This window comes from Schistocerca cancellata, chromosome 2 (genome assembly GCF_023864275.1).
Source record: "Schistocerca cancellata isolate TAMUIC-IGC-003103 chromosome 2, iqSchCanc2.1, whole genome shotgun sequence".
Taxonomy (NCBI): Eukaryota; Metazoa; Arthropoda; class Insecta; order Orthoptera; family Acrididae; genus Schistocerca; species Schistocerca cancellata.
In genome coordinates, this window is record NC_064627.1 from 425,921,548 (window position 1) to 425,942,562 (window position 21,015).

A 21,015-nucleotide genomic window follows, 5' to 3' on the forward strand; every position below is an offset into this window, starting at 1 on the left:
GAAAAATAATGCGAATATCATTGCAAGAAATAATCATTCAATTTTAAGTTGAAACATCCTGCCAGATTAAAACTATGTGCTACACTGGGGCCTATGCTTCCCATGGGCAAGTGCTGTACTGACGGACCTATTGAAGCATGACTAATGACATGCTCACAGCTTTCCTTCCGCCAGTACCTCATCTTCTACCTTGCAAACTTTGAGAAGTTCTTCTGCATACCTTGTGGTACTAGCACTCTTGGAAGAAAGGATACTGCAGAGATATGGCTTAGCCACAGTCTGGAAGCTTATCTCCAGAATGAATTATCACTCTGCAGCCGAATATGGTGATTTGTAACTTCCTGACACACACTTTTAATCTGCCAGGAAGTTTAAAATCATGGCACACTCCTCTAAGGAGTGAAAATTCATTGTGTGATTTTAGGTTTCTTCTATTTGATATAGAGGAGCATTATTTCTTAATTTTCACAATATTTACTCTTAATACATAAAAATGTTTGTAAATCTAGTACCTATTTTGTAAAATGTGCTTCTAGATTCATCTTCCTGTGCTTCTAGACACATCTTTCATTGTCTGATACACAATATGAAAAATTCAAGGAAATGTACATTTTGCAAACCATTAAGTGAGTTACATTGTGTTTCACATAAAATCTATTAATTCTAAAATACTGGCAAGATGTGGTTAAATATTTTTCCTTGCATATTTGAAGGTCATTAAACATATCTCCTGATTGCCAAATAACATTTAATGCTTGTAAACTGAATTCTTTACTGATGCAGTTCTTAGTTAAATGTTAGTCTCCATCTTAACATATTATGTTGCTGTAGAAGTTTGTAGCATTTTTGGTTTGCATGTTGCTATTCCAGTTGCTATGGGTTTATTTACCAACTGTCATTTTTTATTTGTTGTTCACTGTTGCTATCTGAGTTTACATATTGTCATTTTGTCATTTGAAGATAGCAAGTGCCAAGTGGATAAATCAGAACATTTACAACATTTCTGAGATATCTTTCTGTCAGAGATCAATAGAGGGGTGACAGCTGGGGAGGCAGCCAAATACACTTGCACCATGTGTGGAGGATCGTTTTGACATTAGTGGCTCTGGTGTTTGATGAAGATGCTTTAAATGCATTAATCCACAATGATCCATGCCAGTGTACTCAAGAACTGGCAAATGTTATGAAATTCGATCATTCCATCAGTATGCAACATTTGTATGTAATGAGAAAGATTCAAAATTCAAGTTTATGGGTATCACATGCTCTACAACAAAATCACAAAAATCAGGGGATTACCTTATGTGCATCTCTGCTTGCTTGTCATCAGTTGGCTCATGAACAACACTGACCATTCCTGTCATATATTGTTACTGGTGCTACTTAAACAAACATAACAAAACAATAGGAATAGTTGAGCCCAAACAAAGCAGCAACTCCCTGTACAAAGACCTGGGCACATCAGCAAAATATAACATTATGCAGCTGATAGAACAGCAATGGTGTGGTGTACTATGAAGTACATCCCTGAAGTGTAATCCTGACAGCTGACATTTATTGTCAACAACTGACACAATCCAAGAACAATGGCCAGGAGGATTGTGTGCATGAAGTTATGCTTCTCCATGATAACACCCACCCACATTCTGCTACGATGGCAAGAAACACAACAGGAGATGGACTGAGAAGTCATTCCACACTCAACTTATTCACCTAATCTTGTACCCTCAGATTTTCAACTTGTCTTCTGTCTATTGAACAACCTTCAAGGAACTTACTTTCCAGATGAAAACGCACTCCAAACATGGCTCAATGAGTTCTTTGCCTCAAAATCATATGGTTTCTACAGTCATGGAATCGAAAGGTTATTCCAGTTTTGGCAGACTGTTGTAAACAATGAAGGAGAATATATTATTGGTGACTAAAGTCTCTGTTAAGTATATCTGTTGTGTTTATTAAACTTATGAAAAACACTATGCACTTATGCACCAACCCAATAAACTACTGTAATTTCTGCTCTTATTTCTTTATAAGATTTCTGTGACAGTCAGCAGATATTACTCAATTTGAGATACACTGAATATGTCTGTTGTATATTCAGGTGTGCACACTCTGTATCATACTATGATTTAAAAAGCTTCTAAGTATGTCTCAGTCTACTGGCTTCACTCAATGTTTTGACATTCCAGGGGCCTATTTTTGTTGCCCTTTTCATGCTGAAAGTCATCAACTCTGATTCTGTCTGGTTGTCTTTTTCTGCTATTTCTTTAATTGTGTACTGTAGTGAGTGCCAGCAAGTGGCCCACAGCTCCCTAGTCTATGATATTGCACTGCCTGTGTTGTTCAGAATTATTATACAATGGTCCTTTGGACATGTATGCATGTCCAACGGAACAGGCACAGCCATTAGGAAATGCATGAAATATTTTTTGCAGTTGTGAATATGGACAACTGTCAGCTGTATAATGGAATGATGACAATGAAAATTTGTGCTATAACAGAACTCAGACCTGGATCTCCGACTTACCACAAGTGGTCACCTCACCATTAGGCTATCTGAGCATGACTTATGGCCATACCCAAACTTTTATAACTCATCAACCATTTCTTTACAGCCTTCATGTGTACATTCATTATGTATATTCCCATGAAAGAGACACGCACATGCCTGCATGCATGTCTGAAGGATCTTGGCATCATAATTCTGAACAACACAGGCATTGCAATATCAAATTTATTCATTGACACTAGGCAAGTGACTTTCAACTGAAGGGAATATACATAGTGAATGGACAAGTTCGAGTTGGAGAGACATGCTTGATGACTGACAACATATGGATGTTTGGGTCTGGCCACTCAAATGGTTCAAATGGCTCTAAGCACTATGGGACTTAACATCTGAGGTCATCAGTCCCCTAGACTTAGAACTACCTAAACCTAACTAAACTAAGGACATCACACACATCCATGCCCGAGGCAGGATTTGAACTTGTGACTGTAGCAGCCACGTGGTTCCAGACTGAAGCGCCTAGAACCCCTCGACCACAGCGGCCAGTGGTCTGGCCATGAATCATGCTCAGATAGCCAAATGGTAAGAAGACCACTCGCAATAAGCAGGAAATCCATTTTCAAGCCCCAGTCCAATGCAAATTTTCATTGGTGTCAATGAATTATAGGCTGATGGTTGTCCATATTCGCAACTGCGAATACATTTCATGGCTGCCTAGTCTGGTGGTGGGGCTGCCATCTCAGAGCCTCCAAATTTGCCCAGTTTAATTGTTTAGTCCCCTTGGGTCGCTGGCTTCTCTATACCTAAGAGTCCCCCTACTCCCCACCCTTTTTATGATTCATGATGAAAGGAAAGTGACAGCATAAGGATAGGCTTAGGACAGGAGGAAAGGACCAATGGGCTATTGGTGGGAAACATTATGTCTGGTTTCTCCCCTTTGGCCACTCCAATGTGTGTGACCCTGCTGGAAGCTAAGCTACCACCAACAAAGTCCTTTGGATTCAGAGCACATAAGCAACCTTGCCCACATGGACAGTGTTACTTTAAAGCAGCATTCTGTGAGGAGGTGTGTGTGTTACAGAGGAGATGCTAAGTTACATTTGGACACTGGACATTTTTGGACTTCATGAGGTGAGATTGGTAGATCATGGAGAAATCCGAAAGTGAGACAGATATACCTTTTTATACTCTGGACTCACTGGAGAAGATACAGAGCACATAAGCGGTGTTGCAATTTTGTTAATGGACAGAACAAAAGGAGCCTTATGAATGGAAACTGGTTTCAGAAAGACTGCAGACAGCATGCTTCAAAACAAACATTTGTAATGTCACAGTTCTCCAACACTATGCTCCCATGGAAACCTTAGATATTGTACAGAAAAAGGAGATTTATCACTCCTTAAATGACATCATTAAAAGAACCAGCAGGAGATCTTGATTATTATGGGATGCTTGAGAGCAAAAGTTGAAAATGATAATGAAGGCCTGGGAGTGTAATGGGAGACCATGGTATTAGAAAAATGAATCAAAATGGGAATACGTTTACAAATTTTTGTGCCAATCCCAATTTAGTGATTGGAGGTACAGCATTTTCACACACAAATTGTCACAAGATTACATGGGTGTTGTCTGTCCATAGAAAGGAAAATCAAGTTGATCATATAGTGCCAAGCAAAAAATTTAGAAGGCCACTGACGGATGCGAGGAATAAAGATGGAGCTGATCTGGCAATGATCGTCACCTTATTGTCACAAATTTTCAACTGAAAATAAAATCTACAAACAAGAATTATGAAAAACTGAAAAGAAGGTGACGTTGGTAATCTTAGAATAACAGCAAAACTAGAAGAATTCCACTTTGAGCTACAAAGCCACTGCGAGGCACTCCAAGAGGCACAGGAAAACAATAAAAATAATGTTGATGGTACATGGACTCAGGTTACAGACATCTACTGCAGTGTGAGTGAACAGGTCCTTGGCTTTAAAAACCATTTTAAAAAAGACTGCATGTCTGAAAGTACACTGAATTTGATCAGCTGTAGGAAGGGTATAAAAGCAAAACTAAAAATGAGTAAAACAAGGCAATAGAAAAACTCAAATACAGGCTGAGTACACAGCTACTGAGTCTAGAAAAGAGAAGTGTGAGTAATGATACAAAAAATTGGATGAATTAACAAGCTCTGAGAGCAGAAACAGCTGCAGTGAGGGTGATGCTAAACAACTATATAGAATCACTCAAATGTTGTCATAAAAAGGTTTCAATTAGAACAGACTTGTAAAAAATAAGGGTGGTCAATTGTTTATGGCAGAAGTAGACCAGCTTAGAAGATGGAGAGAACATTTTTCGGAAGTACTGAACAAAGAGCAACCTGAAGAGGGGATGAGACAATGGCATGTGTTGCATGCCAATGAGAGAATCAAAGTAAACACATGAATTAAGGCTGACATCAAAATAGCCCTCAAGCAGATAAAGAATGGGAAGGCTCCAGGAAAGGATAATATTGCACCTAATATTCTTAACACTTTGAGTGTCATGCCTGTAATATTATGTTTTCTTTTATGTTGCAAATTCGGCCATACCCATAATATTATGGACAAAGCATGTTAGTGAGAACTTCCAAACTCATATTATGGGCATAGCACTACTCTTTGAATGTTGTGCCGTAATATTACAGGTGTGGCATTCTTTTCAATGTTGAAGGCAACATAATATTGTGGGTATGGCACTCAAAGTGTTAAGCAGATATTGACACCACTGTAAATCTACTGCATGTTTGAGAAGATGTGGACAGAAGAAACCACCAAAGGATTGCAAAGAGGGACTGATTATTAATTTTCTGAAGAAAGTTGGTAGTAATCAACTACAACAAGTGGTGAGATATTGCCCTCCTGCTGTATCAAGCAGAGTACTCTGAAGATTAATGCTAAATTGTATTAAAGACCCTGTGGAGTCACAGCTAAGAAAAAAGGAAGCTGGTTTCAGAGAACACTGAAGTTATTTTGATCTCATCAATACTTCAGCGGAGTGCAGAATGACAGAATGCACATTAATTTTGAGAAGGCATCTGACTCTCTTAATAGAAGAGTTATGTGGCATACCTTGGAAGAATACGGAACACCATCACAGATTATTAATATTATTAAAGCAATGTATAAGGGATATGAATGTAAGGTGCTCCACAAAGGGAAAATTAATAAACCTGTTCAAAAAAGTATGTTGGGATGAGGCAGGGATATATTCTGTCACCTACCTTGTTCTTGTTGTTGCGGACAGCATTATGAAGAGAGTTGTTGATCGTTGGAGAAGAGGTATACAATGGGGAATGCAAGAAAGGCCTGAAGAAATTAATTTTGCTGACAATATATGTCTGCTCTCACAGATATGTTATGAAATGAATGAAAAAATGGTAAGACTGGAAGAGGAAGCAGATATCACAGGACTAAAATTAAGTATTCAGAACACTAAGAAAATGAGAATTTGATCTGAAAAAACATGCAAAGCTAAGTGGGTATGGAGAGGAAATGGAACAAATAGATTCCTTTGTATAATTAGGAAGTACCATCTGAAAAGATGGGGTGGAGTGGGTTGGTGGATAGGTTATAGGGTTGTATACAGAAGACAAATAGATCCTTTGCCCAACTATACCCCGTCTGGCATAATAAGAGCATCTCAAGACAAATCACCCTGTGACTGTTCAAAAACAAAATAAAGGCAGTGCTCCTGTACAGTTGTGAAATATCAAGGTAACAAACACAGCTATACACTCTCTCAAATCTTCATTAACCTCAGTCTTTGGCAAATTGTAAATATGAAGTGGCAAAATGAAACACCAAATGATGAACGTGGAAGATAATAGATCGGCTACCTATATGTAAGCAAATAAAGGAAAGGAAATGGAGGTGGATTGGTCACACAATACACATACAACAAGGAGCTGTTGAAAAGGCTGCAATAGATTGAAACCTGCAAGAAACGTGTAGGTGGATCTGCCCAAAAAAGGTCTGGAAAAGAAAGATAGAAGAAGGAGATCTGAAAGCTAGTAAATCATGGAGAGAAGTGAAATGTTTGGCTGCCAACAGAACCTGAGGGAAGGTCTTTACTGCTGCCCTATGATACAACAAGAACAACAGGAAATATGTAAACTGTAAGTATGAGTTTGACCTCTTGAAAATTGGCATTGTTACTTCCTTGTCAGGGACCAGCTGTGATACTGCAGTGGTAAAGCCATATATTAGCATGCAAGGTGTGTTGAAGAAGTGTCAAGCATTTGAATGGCACAAATACATGTTTTGATTTGGAGGTACAGCAACCTAATCCCCTTCAAAGTAGTCTCCTTGGTAATGAACACATTTCTCCCTCTGAGCGAGATGGCATAGTTAGCACACTGGACCTGCATTCAGGAGAACAACAATTCAGATCTGGATCCACCCATCTAGAAGTAGGTTTTCTATGATTTCCCTAAGTTGTTCCAGGCAAATGCTGGGATGGTTTCTTTGAAAGGACACAACCAATTTCCTTTTCCATTCTTAGAACATTCTGAGCATGTGTTTCATCTATAATGACCTCAATGTCAATGGGACATTAAATCCTAATACTCCTTCCTTCTTTTTCATGCTTCTCCCAGTGTTCCCACCATTGCTGGAAAAGCTTTCAGAACACTTTTATTGGAATGGTGAGTAGCTGGACCATCACATTCCACACGATGGCTTCTCTTGACTCAAATCTTGTTCCTTTCAGGGGCATTTTCATCTTGGGAAATAGCCAAAAGTCATACAGAGCCATTTTGGGAGAGTAGGGACCCTTACTAAACACAGGAAGAAATTCTGAATCAAATGCCCAGCATGGGTGTGTTATGATGGAGCTGCCAAGTTTTTACTGCCACAATACAGTAATATGCATTACACAGCAGCACAAAGACAATGAAGGATCTCCTGGTACTATTTCTTTCTGATAGTGTGGCCTTTTGGGGCATACTTATGATGCAGCAACCCTGTTTAGGGAACTAGGGATACTAACTACTGCTTCCCAATATATTTATTCCTTAATGAAATTTGTCATTAAAAATATATCACTTTTTCAAAGCAACAGCTCAATTCATGGAATCAATACTAAAAATAAGAATAATCTACACAAGGATTTAAAGTCACTTAGTCTTGTACAAAAAGGTGTGCATTATTTAGGAACACACATTTTCAATAACTTGCCAGCAGCCATAAAAAGCTTAACAACCAATGAAATTCAGTTTAAGAGAAGACTAAAAGATGTATTAGTGGCCAACTACTTCTACTCCATTGATGAATTTCTCAGTAGAACCAACTGATTTGTGTGCGTATGTGTATATAAGTACAATCTAACTTCTGCACCAGTTCAGTGCAGTAATGTGTTCATTGTAAATAAGTATTTAGTAATTGTATTACATGTTTATTACCTTATAAATAAATAAAAAACTTTTTTATTTTGAATTCAGTGCATTAGTATTTATAAATTGATTCTTTCATATAGTGTTCATTAAAAAATGATGACCATGCCACTTGGGACCTGTGGAATGGTACATTGGCTTATTTGTTTGAGTTGTAAATATTTGTCATGTATTGTTGTTTTTCTGACATGTTCTGCATCCTGGAGGACCTCCTCACTATGGATCAATTGGAATGAAAGTAAATCTAATCTAATCTAATGAGAGTTGAAAAAAAACTGTCAATATGACTTTGATATTGGTGCGAACCTGCTGCACTTTTATTGGCATTGGGGTTGTCAAATATTTTCACTGTGATGACTGCAACTTGATTTCTTGGTCATACCCATAAACTTGTTTGTTATTGATTGTGACTGCTTTGTTCAGAAAGCTGAGGTTAATGTTTTCATTTTCCAGTATGACCTACATTATTTCCAGATGTAATTGGTGTGAATTTTGCAGGTACTCCCCTAATACACAAATCATCAGTTAAAATTGAATTACCTAATCAAATGCTTACCCCTATCTCATCTGTAAGTTCTCATGATGTGATAAGCCAGTCATCCAAGACCAAAGCCGCACTTGCTCAATAACATTGTATTTCAGCATGCTGAGGGGCTGCCTGAATGAAGTTCACTGTCACTGAAACCCAGACAATTCTTCCAGCTTGCAGCAAACAAGGTTGAATGTGGCAATGGATGAAAAAAAGTTCATGTTGCATATATTAGCAGCAAGTGTGGTTGACTTCTTTGCTTACAAATAAACTTACAGAATAATAAAAACTTGGTCCAACAGTTAAGTGTCTATAAAGAAATGGGACAAAAAATGACTGCACGTCATCACTTTACCACATGTATTTCAGTGTACTGTAAATAATTACTTACAGACCACAGTAAGAAAAGTATGACTGTCACTTCTGACTTCTTGTTTAGTTCCACTGCCAGTTGTTAAGAAGCAGTTATACTCTGCTGTTTTGATACTTATGCATAACAAACCCTTATTTAAATTCACTTAAAACTACATTTAACTCACAGTTTTGTCTTTCTGGTGACTGTACATTTTTTGTCATAAGGAAAAATAGTTGTGCCTGGAAAGTATTAAATTTTCAAGCTTCTTTATGTCTCACAGTTGTCATCATACCATATAACACATGTCAAAATGTCTTAAGTGGCTCTATACAAACTGCTTCAAGGAACAAAAATTTAAGAAAACATTTGTGTTTAATGTTGGTTTCCTTGAAACAGATGTTATCATCAGTGTACAGTCAATGTCTGCTCAAATTACTATAAATCTAATAATACACTCTAAGTAAATAAAAAGGATGCACCATGAAGGAATCATCTGAATGGGACAAAAACCAATAGATGTGCTATACAAATACAGATAAACAAATGGTCACAATTTCTGAAAAACTGAATGATTTATTCAAGATTTATTCACAAATTTAGCAAGTCAATGTGTTGGTACAACTCTGGGCCTAATGCAAGCAGGTATTCAGCTTGGCATTAACTGACAGAGTTGATGCCACCCTGACTGTCACCTGACAACTAGGAGTGATGGTCTGGGGTGCCATTTCATTTCATAGCAGGACAATTTAGGTTGTCATCTGCAACACTCTTACAGCACAGCAGTACATCGATGATACTCTGCACCACATTTTGTTGCCCTTCATGGCAAGTCAGCAAGATAATGCATGCACAAACATGGTGAGAGTTTCTAGTGGATGGAATTTGGCAACGATATCCCTCAGGAGGACATCCAAGTATTCTATCAGCCAATTAAAAGAGAAATAACTACTTTCATATGAGCCAGAGGTGGACCAATACATTATTGACTTGGTCAATTTGTGGGGCTCTTTCTCTTGAATAAATCACCCAATTTTCTGACATAATCATTTGTTTGACTGTACATGTACATCACATCTAGAATACCATCACATTCAGATAATACCTTTGCAGGGCATATTTTTTATAGTCTTAGAGTGTAATATTATACCACCAGCTAATTGTGACATCTACAGTATTTACACAGCAGCATGTATCTACTGGCTAATTAGATATATAAGAGGGCTGACAGTCAGTCTGTATATATTTTACGTAATACTCTCACTGGGTAAACAAATTGTTTATTTGAGTTCCAAACAATATGATCACTAGCTTTTGGATCAGGAGTGGTAAAATTTGTTAAAAGGCGAGCTTCTATAATTGCCCACAGGGATGTGTAGTGGAAGTGTATCATGAAAACACTAACAGTATCACTGGACTAAACTAGAAATCAGAGCCAGCAGAAATCACTTTGGGGTTTCTCTACATCTTATAAGTTGGCGATATGTCAGTTTCATGTAGCCATTGGGACAATACTTCCACATAACCAATAAGAGGCAAGAAAAGAGACAGTGAATTTCTAGCAGTGAAATTGAAAACATTCTCTTCTTCAGCACTGTCACAAGTATTTACTTTTTTTAAACAAATATTTGACTTTTTTTCCCCAAATATGTCATGAGATAAGAGGCATTGAAACCAGCAGCAATTAAATTTGTAATCTTGGTTGCCACAAATATTTGACTTGTTTTTTTATGAGTATGTCAAAAATTATGATGTCATTAGGCTGGAATGTGGCATTTTTGATGAACAGATGAAGCAAATGAATGTGAAAGCTAAATTATCTAGTTGTGGTGATACTGATCTGTAGCTTACCCCAAGACCTAGGTTAGGTTAGAATGTCACAGTTTTACTTGTAAAAACTATATTAATAACTTTAGACAGTTTTTTCTGAATTTGTCATGAATTATGATGTTGTGGGTAGGTTAGAACCTAATAACACAGGTTAAATTAATTTAATAGTCCTGGTTGTCAAAATATTTGCCTGTTTCTCAGAAACATGTTAGAATTTTGGAGCTTGTGATATACTGACATGAGAATGTGATAAGGTTTCTTTGTCTCTTACTTCAAAACACGTTGTCTCTTTCTGTTTCACTCTCACTGGCTGCATAGAACCACCGGCTGGCACAAGCCCTTGGCTTCCCATAATATGTAACAGTGAGTGCTGACAACATTCCTGCACAAAACATGTAAATATGCCACTGGCCCTAATCTAAGACTTTTAATGTACCACTACAAACAACCAGTGTAGAAGCTACAAAGCTCCATGTGGCATTGATTTCCAATGTGAAAATTGTCTACAGTGGTGCTTAGATGGGTAGTGAATTTCTCATAATGGAGCACCTTATCATCCAGATAAGCTCTCGGCAACAAGGCTGAATTCTGCCTCACCAGTTAAATATAACTTTCTGTGTAGGGGATGCCAAAACAGACGGGCGTTTACACCAATGTTAAAGTTAATGTAAAGTCATGAAGGATAAATACTTCAATTTGTTGTTGACTGGTAGTGTGTAATCTTTCCTGGCATATTAAAGGAGAGATAAGACATAAGTGGTTGCATCATAAATGACGTACTGTAATCTCTGAAGGAGGAAGACAAGGTAGTATGGGCAAATATATATCACAGAAATGTTTTCATGCTGTTTTTTGATGACCATTAGTTCATGTGGAAGATATTCTTGAGTGATTTGGTTGTTAATCCCACAAGGTGTTATATTCCTCAGGCATTACTGGATCTTTCAGCAATGTAACATGCCTTGCCACACAACAAAACATTTCCACACATGGTTGGGAGAATGTGATTAAGTTGTCAAAGTGCTTCCTTAACTGTTATATTTTCCAGGTATTCACTCAGTCAGAATTCTGTGAGACAATCTTGATTGCCATTTCCACTGTATTAATTACCTATTATCTACTTTCACAAAAAGTGCTGCAGACCATTAGTTCCAAATGCCTATACAGATTCACCCTCATCTTTTTCAAATCATGTAGCTGCTATCTGTCTTCCAAACAGTGATGACTCTGAATACTGGCAGTAGGTAACAGTAATGTGATTCAGCAGAATGCATAATACAATTAGTACATTTAGGAACCTGGTAACCAGTTATTTCTGTTATAACTTATCATTTAGTGCACTATTGGCTGATTTATTTATACAGAATTATGCACTAGAGACCAGTACATAATTACCTGAGACTGGGTGTGACATATTTTTAATGGTCAGTTTTTATTCTGGGGTTTGTAAATCATGCAGATAGCTCTATATACCAAATTCATTGAAGGATATATCATGAGACAAATGAGGTTTTAAAAAATGATCTAATTTTGATGTAAAATTTGGACCCATGATGATTTATCATTAATAAGCATCCAAAAGTTTTACTACACCATTAATTAATGATTTGATTGGATTGTTAGATGTTCTGTCATATCAGGAAACCATTTGGAGTGAGCCAGTGCTTGTTAAGACCTACACATCAACACAAAAGAAACAAGACTGCTAGCTTACTAAAGAACTATTTGTTGTAACCTATTAGTGTGTAACTCTTTGCCGACTTTGAACTATGTCCTTATTCTCTTGACTAATTTCATTATAATTGATCAACTCAGTGTCAGTGGATAAGCAGTTTACTAAACTGTGTTCTTGCACACTCCCAGAAAATTTCATGCACAAGGTCTCACACAAAAAGAACAAAAAATACCTGATGAAGGTCTGGCATTTTTGTCTTCTGATGAAGTGCATGACTAAGTCTGTGGAAAAGTGCTTGTCCACAACCACTGTGATAATCAATTCCTAAAAAACTACTCAAAGCATAGGACACAGGTCAAAGTCAACAAATGTTTGAGCATTAAACAGTGGAAAATCCAGGATGCAACGTAACAATATAATGAAAAGGATATTTGTTACTCAACATATAGCAGAGGTGCTGAGTGGCAGAAAGCCACAACAAAAAGACTGTCAGAAAGTTACTTTTTGGCTAGCAAGGCCATTGTCAAAAACAGACAGCATACACAAACGCACACACATACACACACACTCGCGCCAGCACAACTCACACACATATGACCACAGTCCCTGGCTGCTGAGGCCACACAGCAAGCAGCTGCACATGATAGGTGATGCAGCCTGGCCTGGTGGTGGGAATAAGGAGGAGGCTGGGGTGGGGAGGGGCTGACTCCAGATGCCAGAGACTGTGGTTGTGTGTGTGCGAGTTGAGTTTGCGTGAGTGTGTATGTATCTGTGTAAATCGTCTAATTTTGACAAAGGTCTTGTTGCTTGAAAGCTGACTTCCTGATGGTCTTTTTGTTGTACTTTCTGTGACTCAGCATCTCTGCTATATGGTAAATGGAAATGAGTGTTTGGCATCATTGGCCAGGAGTCCCCTTGCTGGGCAGGTCCGGCCGCCTTGGTGCAGGTCTTATTACATTTGATGCCACGTTGGGCGACCTGCGTACCGGATGGGGATGAAATGATATGAAGACAGCACAACACCCAGTCCCTGAGTGGAGAAAATCCCCAACTCAGCCGGGAATCGAACCCGAGCCCATAGGATGGCAATCCGTCTTGCTAACCACTCAGGTATCAAGGCGGACTCTGCTATATGGTGACTAGCAACTAATTTTTGAGCATTAATATGCCATCACATACAGTTCCTTAATAATTTAACTAGCCTCATTTCCTTTGTGTAAAAGTAGTACCTACAGAGAAGTAGTAGTCTTTCACCATTTAGTGTATTAATCTAAGTACTGTATAATCATATATGGTGGCTGCACCACACAGAATACAACATTAGAGGAGAACACAGAATTTTATGTGTTCCCCAGAATAATAATTTATCATATTCTAGGACATATGCCTAAACAGGCACAACTATTATCTGACAAAAAATGTAACGCTGTCATGAAGATTATTCATGAAAATTGAAAAGGCTGTCTTTAAATAGTAACAATAAGCAGAAGAATATTTTCTTGTGAACAAGCAAATAGTAGTACTTTACTGCAGCTAAAGTATTCAGTAGCATATTTACAAAGCTGAAATTTTCTTGTGTCAGTTCATGCAAACCACTACTAAGAAATTTTTGTTTCAGCACTGTCAATAGTTAATTAAATAGTAAACATCCTGCCTCATTTTGGAGCCAGTAGATAACATTTTCTTTATTGTATATTTTGGTTTAGTCGCACAAGTGGTATCATTACCAGTTTTGACTTATGACCAAGTCATCAACAAATGCTCTGTTTAAAGAGAAGGAGAAAGGAAATAGTTAAATACTTGGAAACTAAACTACTAAGTACTTTAATACATTACACTGTAACTTGCCAATTGAAGAAGCCCAAAGAGGCATTCAGAATGTAGACATATCTGCATTCTGATTATCAGCACTAAAGGCAACAGTTGGCTACATAATAAAATAAAGTAACTCTTTTAACTCATATATAAGATTAAACCATGGAAAGTCAAGGATGGAATAACAATGATAAGGAAAAGATATTTATGTTATTAATAGCCATTAAGTTGTGAGCTGTCTACGACTGTATCTTCTTGTTTATGGATTAATAATTAATAATATTCTGTCATTAGTTACAAATTGTATTTTATAATTGTTGTCCAATGTGTTTCAGAGCTACAGCACTATTTTTCAGGGCTGTATGGATACACTGGGTGTTACATGTGGTACAGTTTTTCACTTACCACTGACAGAATGATATAGTTGTTAGATTTAACAAGATAAACTGTTCCTCAGTTGGGAGTAATTAGATAAGGTAGAGAATTGAGAGGAATAAAATCTACTAACATATTACTTGAGTCTGACCAAACGACTTGCCTCATGTGCATTGGTGAAAAACTTCCACATTTGCACTTACATTTTGGAACTATTTAACATATTTATTACAGTACTGCATGAGTCAAATGGTGCATATTAATCAATGCAAATGTTGGTTTTTCACCAATGCAGAAGACATAAGTCTTGAGTCAAACTCCGCTAATATTTCACTAGACTTTATTTCTCTCATTTTTCTACCTTTATCTCATTGGTTCCACCCAAGGTACAATTTATCTCATTAAATCTGATAGCTGTCTCATTCTGTCACTCTTACGTGAAAAACTGAAGAACATGTGACACCCAGTCTATCCTACAGGACTTGAAAATGGATTTATAGCTCAAAACATGTCAGACAGTGATTAGAAAATAAAATTTGTGACTGACAATGGAAGATTATTAATGAATAAACCCTAGCCAAGAATAAATTAGATCACTGTTCCCCACATACAGATGGCATTAAGTTGCAGACAGGCACAATGAAAAAGATTACTAAAATATTTAAGCTTTCAGACAACATCCTTCTTCCAAAATTGAAAACACACATTCGCACAATCACAATTCACACACTCATGGCCACTACCTCTGGGTACTGGTCAGGACCCAACATGCAGGGACTGTTTCTATGTTTGTGTGAACTGTGCTTGTGTGGGTGTGTCTGTTCTTTCTATTTCAGGACAAAGGACTTTGTCCAAAAGCTTAAAAAATCTAGTAGTCTTTTTTTATTGGGACTGTTTGCAATGAACCCCTCCTCTATGTGGTGATTAGATATATAATATTAACAAAGTTCACAATGTAAAATTGAGTGTGTAAGAAGAAAGCCTCCTCAGAGTAAAAAATGGGTGTGGATGGATATGTGTGTGTGTGTGTGCAAGTGTATACCTGTCCCTTTTTCCGCCTAAGGTAAGTCTTTCCGCTCCCGGGATTGGAATAACTCCTTACCCTCTCCCTTTCATCTTTCCCTCTCCTTCCCTCTTTCCTGATGAAGCAACAATGCGTTGCGAAAGCTTGAAATTTGTGTGTGTGTTTGTGTTTGTTATTGTCTCTATCAACATACCAACACTTTTATTTGGTAAGTTACAGCATCTTTGTTTTTAGATATAAAAAACTACTTCATTACTTATATGAATATAATAGAGGGAAACATTCCACGTGGGAAAAATATATTTAAAAAGAAAGATGATGAGATTTAACGAACAAAAGCGCTGGCAGGTCGATAGACACACAAACAAACACAAACATACACACAAAATTCTAGCTTTCGCAACCAACGGTTGCCTTGTCAGGAAAGAGGGAAGGAGAAGGAAAGACAAAAGGATATGGGTTTTAAGGGAGAGGGTAAGGAGTCATTCCAATCCCGGGAGCGGAAAAACTTGCCTTAGGGGGAAAAAAGGACAGGTATACACTCGCACACACACACATATCCATCCACACATACACAGACACAAGCAGACATTTGTAAAGGCAAAGAGTTTGGGCAGAGATGTCAGTCGGGACGGAAGTACAGAGGCAAAGATGATGTTGAAAGACAGGTGAGGTATGAGCGGCGGCAGATTGAAATTAGAAATTAGCGGAGATTGAGGCCTGGCGGATAGCGAGAAGAGAGGATATGCTGAAGGGCAAGTTCCCATCTCCAGAGTTCTGACAGGTTGGTGTTAGTGGGAAGTATCCAGATAACCCGGACGGTGTAACACTGTGCCAAGATGTGCTGGCCATGCACCAAGGCATGTTTAGCCACAGGGTGATCCTCATTACCAACAAACACTGTTTGCCTGTGTCCATTCATGCGAATGGACAGTTTGTTGCTGGTCATTCCCACATAGAATGCATCACAGTGTAGGCAGGTCAGTTGGTAAATCACGTGGGTGCTTTCACAAGTGGCTCTGCCTTTGATCGTGTACACCTTCCGGGTTACAGGACTGGAATAGGTGGTGGTGGGATGGTGCATGGGACAGGTTTTACACCGGGGGCGGTTACAGGGGTAGGAGCCAGAGGGTAGGGAAGGTGGTTTGGGGATTTCATAGGGATGAACTAAGAGGTTACGAAGGTTAGGTGGACGACGGAAAGACACTCTTAGTGGAGTGGGGAGGATTTCATGAAGGATGGATCTCATTTCAGGGCAGGATTTGAGGAAGTCGTATCCCTGGTGGAGAGCCACATTGAGAATCTGATCCAGTCCCGGAAAGTATCCTGTCACAAGTGGGGCACTTTTGGGGTTCTTCTGTGGAAGGTTCCGGGTTTGAGGAGATGAGGAAGTGGCTCTGGTTATTTGCTTCTGTACCAGGTCGGGAGGGTAGTTACGGGATGCAAAAGATGTTTTCAGGTTGTTGGTGTAATGGTTCAAGGATTCCGGACTGGAGCAGATTCGTTTGCCATGAAGACCTAGGCTGTAGGGAAGGGACCGTTTGATGTGGAATGGGTGGCAACTGTCATAATGGAGGTACTGTTGCTTGTTGGTGGGTTTGATGTGGACGGACGTGTGAAGGTGGCCGTTGGACAGGTGGAGGTCAACGTCAAGGAAAGTGGCATGGGATTTAGAGTAGGACCAGGTGAATCTGATGGAACCAAAGGAGTTGAGGTTGGAGAGGAAATTCTGGAGTTCTTCTTCACTGTGAGTCCAGATCATGAAAATGTCATCAATAAATCTGTACCAAACTTTGGTTGGCAGGCCTGGGTAACCAAGAAGGCTTCCTCTAAGCGACCCATGAATAGGTTGGCGTACGAGGGGGCCATCCTGGTACCCATGGCTGTTCCCTTTAAACAACCTTTTCGGCTAGTTTTAATATCTTTTGCTTTATTTCCATTTCCGTTTTTCTCACATCATCGATCATTTTTAGCCGCTTCCCACAGGTTTTAACGTCATTATTTCTTCATCAGACAAGTGTTAGCTTCATTTCCATAATCTGCCACCACCAAACCACCCTTTTAATACATCCTCACGTAGTTTTTTCGAAATTTTCCCGTATTTCTCCACCCTTTAACGTGTTTTGGCGGCTACACAACCACCTAACCTTTATGCACATCATTATCTACCTACACAAGTTCACCACAGGATCAACATAGCCCAGCTCTAACCAACCCTTTTTCGCCTTTTTTCACACCAGATCTCCATTTGCTTTCTAGTTTTACCTTTATCTCTCCCCATATATTTTTATATTTATTTTCGTTTTCATTTCAGCCTCGTGTTCCACTTTCCACCTTCTAGTACCATGTCACCCTCACAGCACCTCCACAACGACCCCATTAAGTTTTATTTACATTCCCTCCGCAAACATGCCTTCGCCCTAGCCAGATTACACTCCCATATTTTATTTTCTCAGGCTTGTCTGACATTTGGCATCACCCCCAAAGGCCTCACACTTAAAGTTCCCATCTCTGGCTGCAACCCTTCTTTCCATCAGTCCCTATACCAGTTCCAAACCGAACAATCCATTGCCCTCACCCACCTAATCCTTCACCTACACATCCACTCAGCCAATCAACACACCCATCAACTCCTGTCCCTAATAAAAGTCCTCAATCTTTCCTCTCCCACATCCACACCAGTTGTTCAGAGCATCCTCCTACAGGCCAACCGCAAATTAGAACAGCATGCCACCCTCCACCTTAAAAAACTATCCAATCTCCTGGTTTCACACCTCCGGAAAGGCAACTCACTCACCCTTCACAACCTTTCCAGCAAACCTCAACCTCCTCTCATTGCACACAAACCCAGTCTCTCCCATCTACTCAATCTCCCACTTCCAGCTCCACTCCCTCCAAAACCTCAAAATTCCAATCAACACAATCTGGAACCACAACACCCCAATTCAGTAGTTAACCTCTCCTCCAAACCTCTCTCCCAATCTGAAACCTCTGTCCTATCCAAAGGCCTCACCTTTAGCCCCACTCCCAGATTTAACCAAACAGCCCTTGTCAAAGATTTACTGTCCTACACCCGTACTCTGAAGAAGAACTCCAGAATTTCCTCTCCAACCTCAACTCCTTTGGCTCCATCAGATTCACCTGGTCCTACTCTAAATCCCATGCCACTTTCCTTGACGTTGACCTCCACCTGTCCAACGGCCAGCTTCACACGTCGGTCCACATCAAACCCACCAACAAGCAACAGTACCTCCATTATGACAGCTGCCACCCATTCCACATCAAACGGTCCCTTCCCTACAGCCTAGGTCTTCGTGGCAAACGAATCTGCTCCAGTCCGGAATCCTTGAACCATTACACCAACAACCTGAAAACAGCTTTCGCATCCCGCAACTACCCTCCCGACCTGGTACAGAAGCAAATAACCAGAGCCACTTCCTCATCTCCTCAAACCCGGAACCTTCCACAGAAGAACCCCAAAAGTGCCCCACTTGTGACAGGATACTTTCCGGGACTGGATCAGATTCCCAATGTGGCTCTCCAGCAGGGATAAGACTTCTTCAAATCCTGCCCTGAAATGAGATCCATCCTTCATGAAATCCTTCCCACTCCACCAAGAGTGTCTTTCCGTCGTCCATCTAACCTTCGTAACCTCTTAGTTCATCCCTATGAAATCCCCAAACCACCTTCCCTACCCTCTGGCTCCTACCCCTGTAACCGCCCCCGGTGTAAAACCTGTCCCATGCACCATCCCACCACCACCTATTCCAGTCCTGTAACCCGGAAGGTGTACACGATCAAAGGCAGAGCCACTTGTGAAAGCACCCACGTGATTTACCAACTGACCTGCCTACACTGTAAAGTGTTCTATGTGGGAATGACCAGCAACAAACTGTCCATTCGCATGAATGGACACAGGCAGACAGTGTTTGTTGGTAATGAGTATCACCCTGTGGCTAAACATGCCTTGGTGCACGGCCAGCACATCTTGGCACAGTGTTACACCGTCCGGGTTATCTGGATACTTCCCACTAACACCAACCTGTCAGAACTCCGGAGATGGGAACTTGCCCTTCAGCATATCCTCTCTTCTCGCTATCCGCCAGGCCTCAATCTCCGCTAATTTCTAATTTCAATCTGCCGCTGCTCATACCTCACCTGTCTTTCAACATCATCTTTGCCTCTGTACTTCCGTCCCGACTGACATCTCTGCCCAAACTCTTTGCCTTTACAAATGTCTGCTTGTGTCTGTGTATGTGTGGATGGATATGTGTGTGTGTGCGAGTGTATACCTGTCCTTTTTTCCCCCTAAGGTAAGTCTTTCCGCTCCCGGGATTGGAATGACTCCTTACCCTCTCCCTTAAAACCCATATCCTTTTGTCTTTCCTTCTCCTTCCCTCTTTCCTGACGAGGCAACCGTTGGTTGCGAAAGCTAGAATTTTGTGTGTATGTTTGTGTTTGTTTGTGTGTCTATCGACCTGCCAGCGCTTTTGTTCGGTAAGTCTCATCATCTTTCTTTTTAAATATACTTAATTACTTACGTAGATGAACTAAACATGTGCTAGAAGCAGAACATGTGATGTCCTCCTGCTGACTTGATCTGTGAATAATAAACTAGTGTCTGGCAGTTGCATGTTTACATTCAAGAGACCATATGGAATAACTGATAAATGAAGCTGCTTTTAGACTAGGGCAAGCAAGCATAAAAAGGGACCCTAACAAAAAAATGAAGAAAAAACTTCATACCAGATCAAAAAATACTTGACAAAAAGGGTTTCTTTCTGACAATTGACTTCAACATAAATTACTGCATAAGATAAGATAATATATGATAAATGCTCAAAGTTAGGGATGTATAAGATAAAATGTATAAGCCAAATAGGCAGAGTTTTTGTTTTCTTTAGAGAACATTTTAAGATATTCCATCAGTCAAAAAGAGAGAGAGAGAGAGAGAGAGAGAGAGAAATGAAGAAGAAGAAGAAAAGAAGAAGATGAGTACAATGCATGCAATGTTCATACAACTACATGTGAAACTCTCAGAAAAGTCCTTCTTTGGGTTATTATTCAACTCACACATCCCATTCACAACTTCTTTCAACTTCCTTGATATTGGCAAACCATGAGAGACCCATTCCACAAATGACCAGTAAAATCCACATCTGTAATTTGCAGTTGTTAGTTCAAGCTGCCACAGTATTTACTGCACTGACGTCAGCTCTATGCCAATAATAAAAGCAATTTTGGAGATTTTTTAATGGATGGTGTAGGTAGTAATGAAACAGCTTTTGGTTCTCTTTTTTGAGAAATGCAGAGATAAAGCAGGAGGCATAGATTAATATCTTGACATCTGTGATTATGTTCCTATTTGACTAGGCTTGAAGGGCATTAAATGTTTACTAGCCAAAAAAATACCCACATCGGGGTTAAATGAACAAAGTCGCTACCACAACAAAGCCTTTTAAACAATTATTTTTGATCTGCTATGAT

At 39.4% G+C, this 21,015-nt stretch overlaps 1 protein-coding gene across 1 annotated transcript in view; it reads right to left on the bottom strand.

Annotated features, from left to right (window-relative positions):
• The window catches only part of LOC126161888 (anoctamin-4-like), a 312,156-nt gene that overhangs the window by 185,506 nt on the left and 105,635 nt on the right, over nt 1–21,015 (bottom strand). The window lies entirely within an intron of this gene.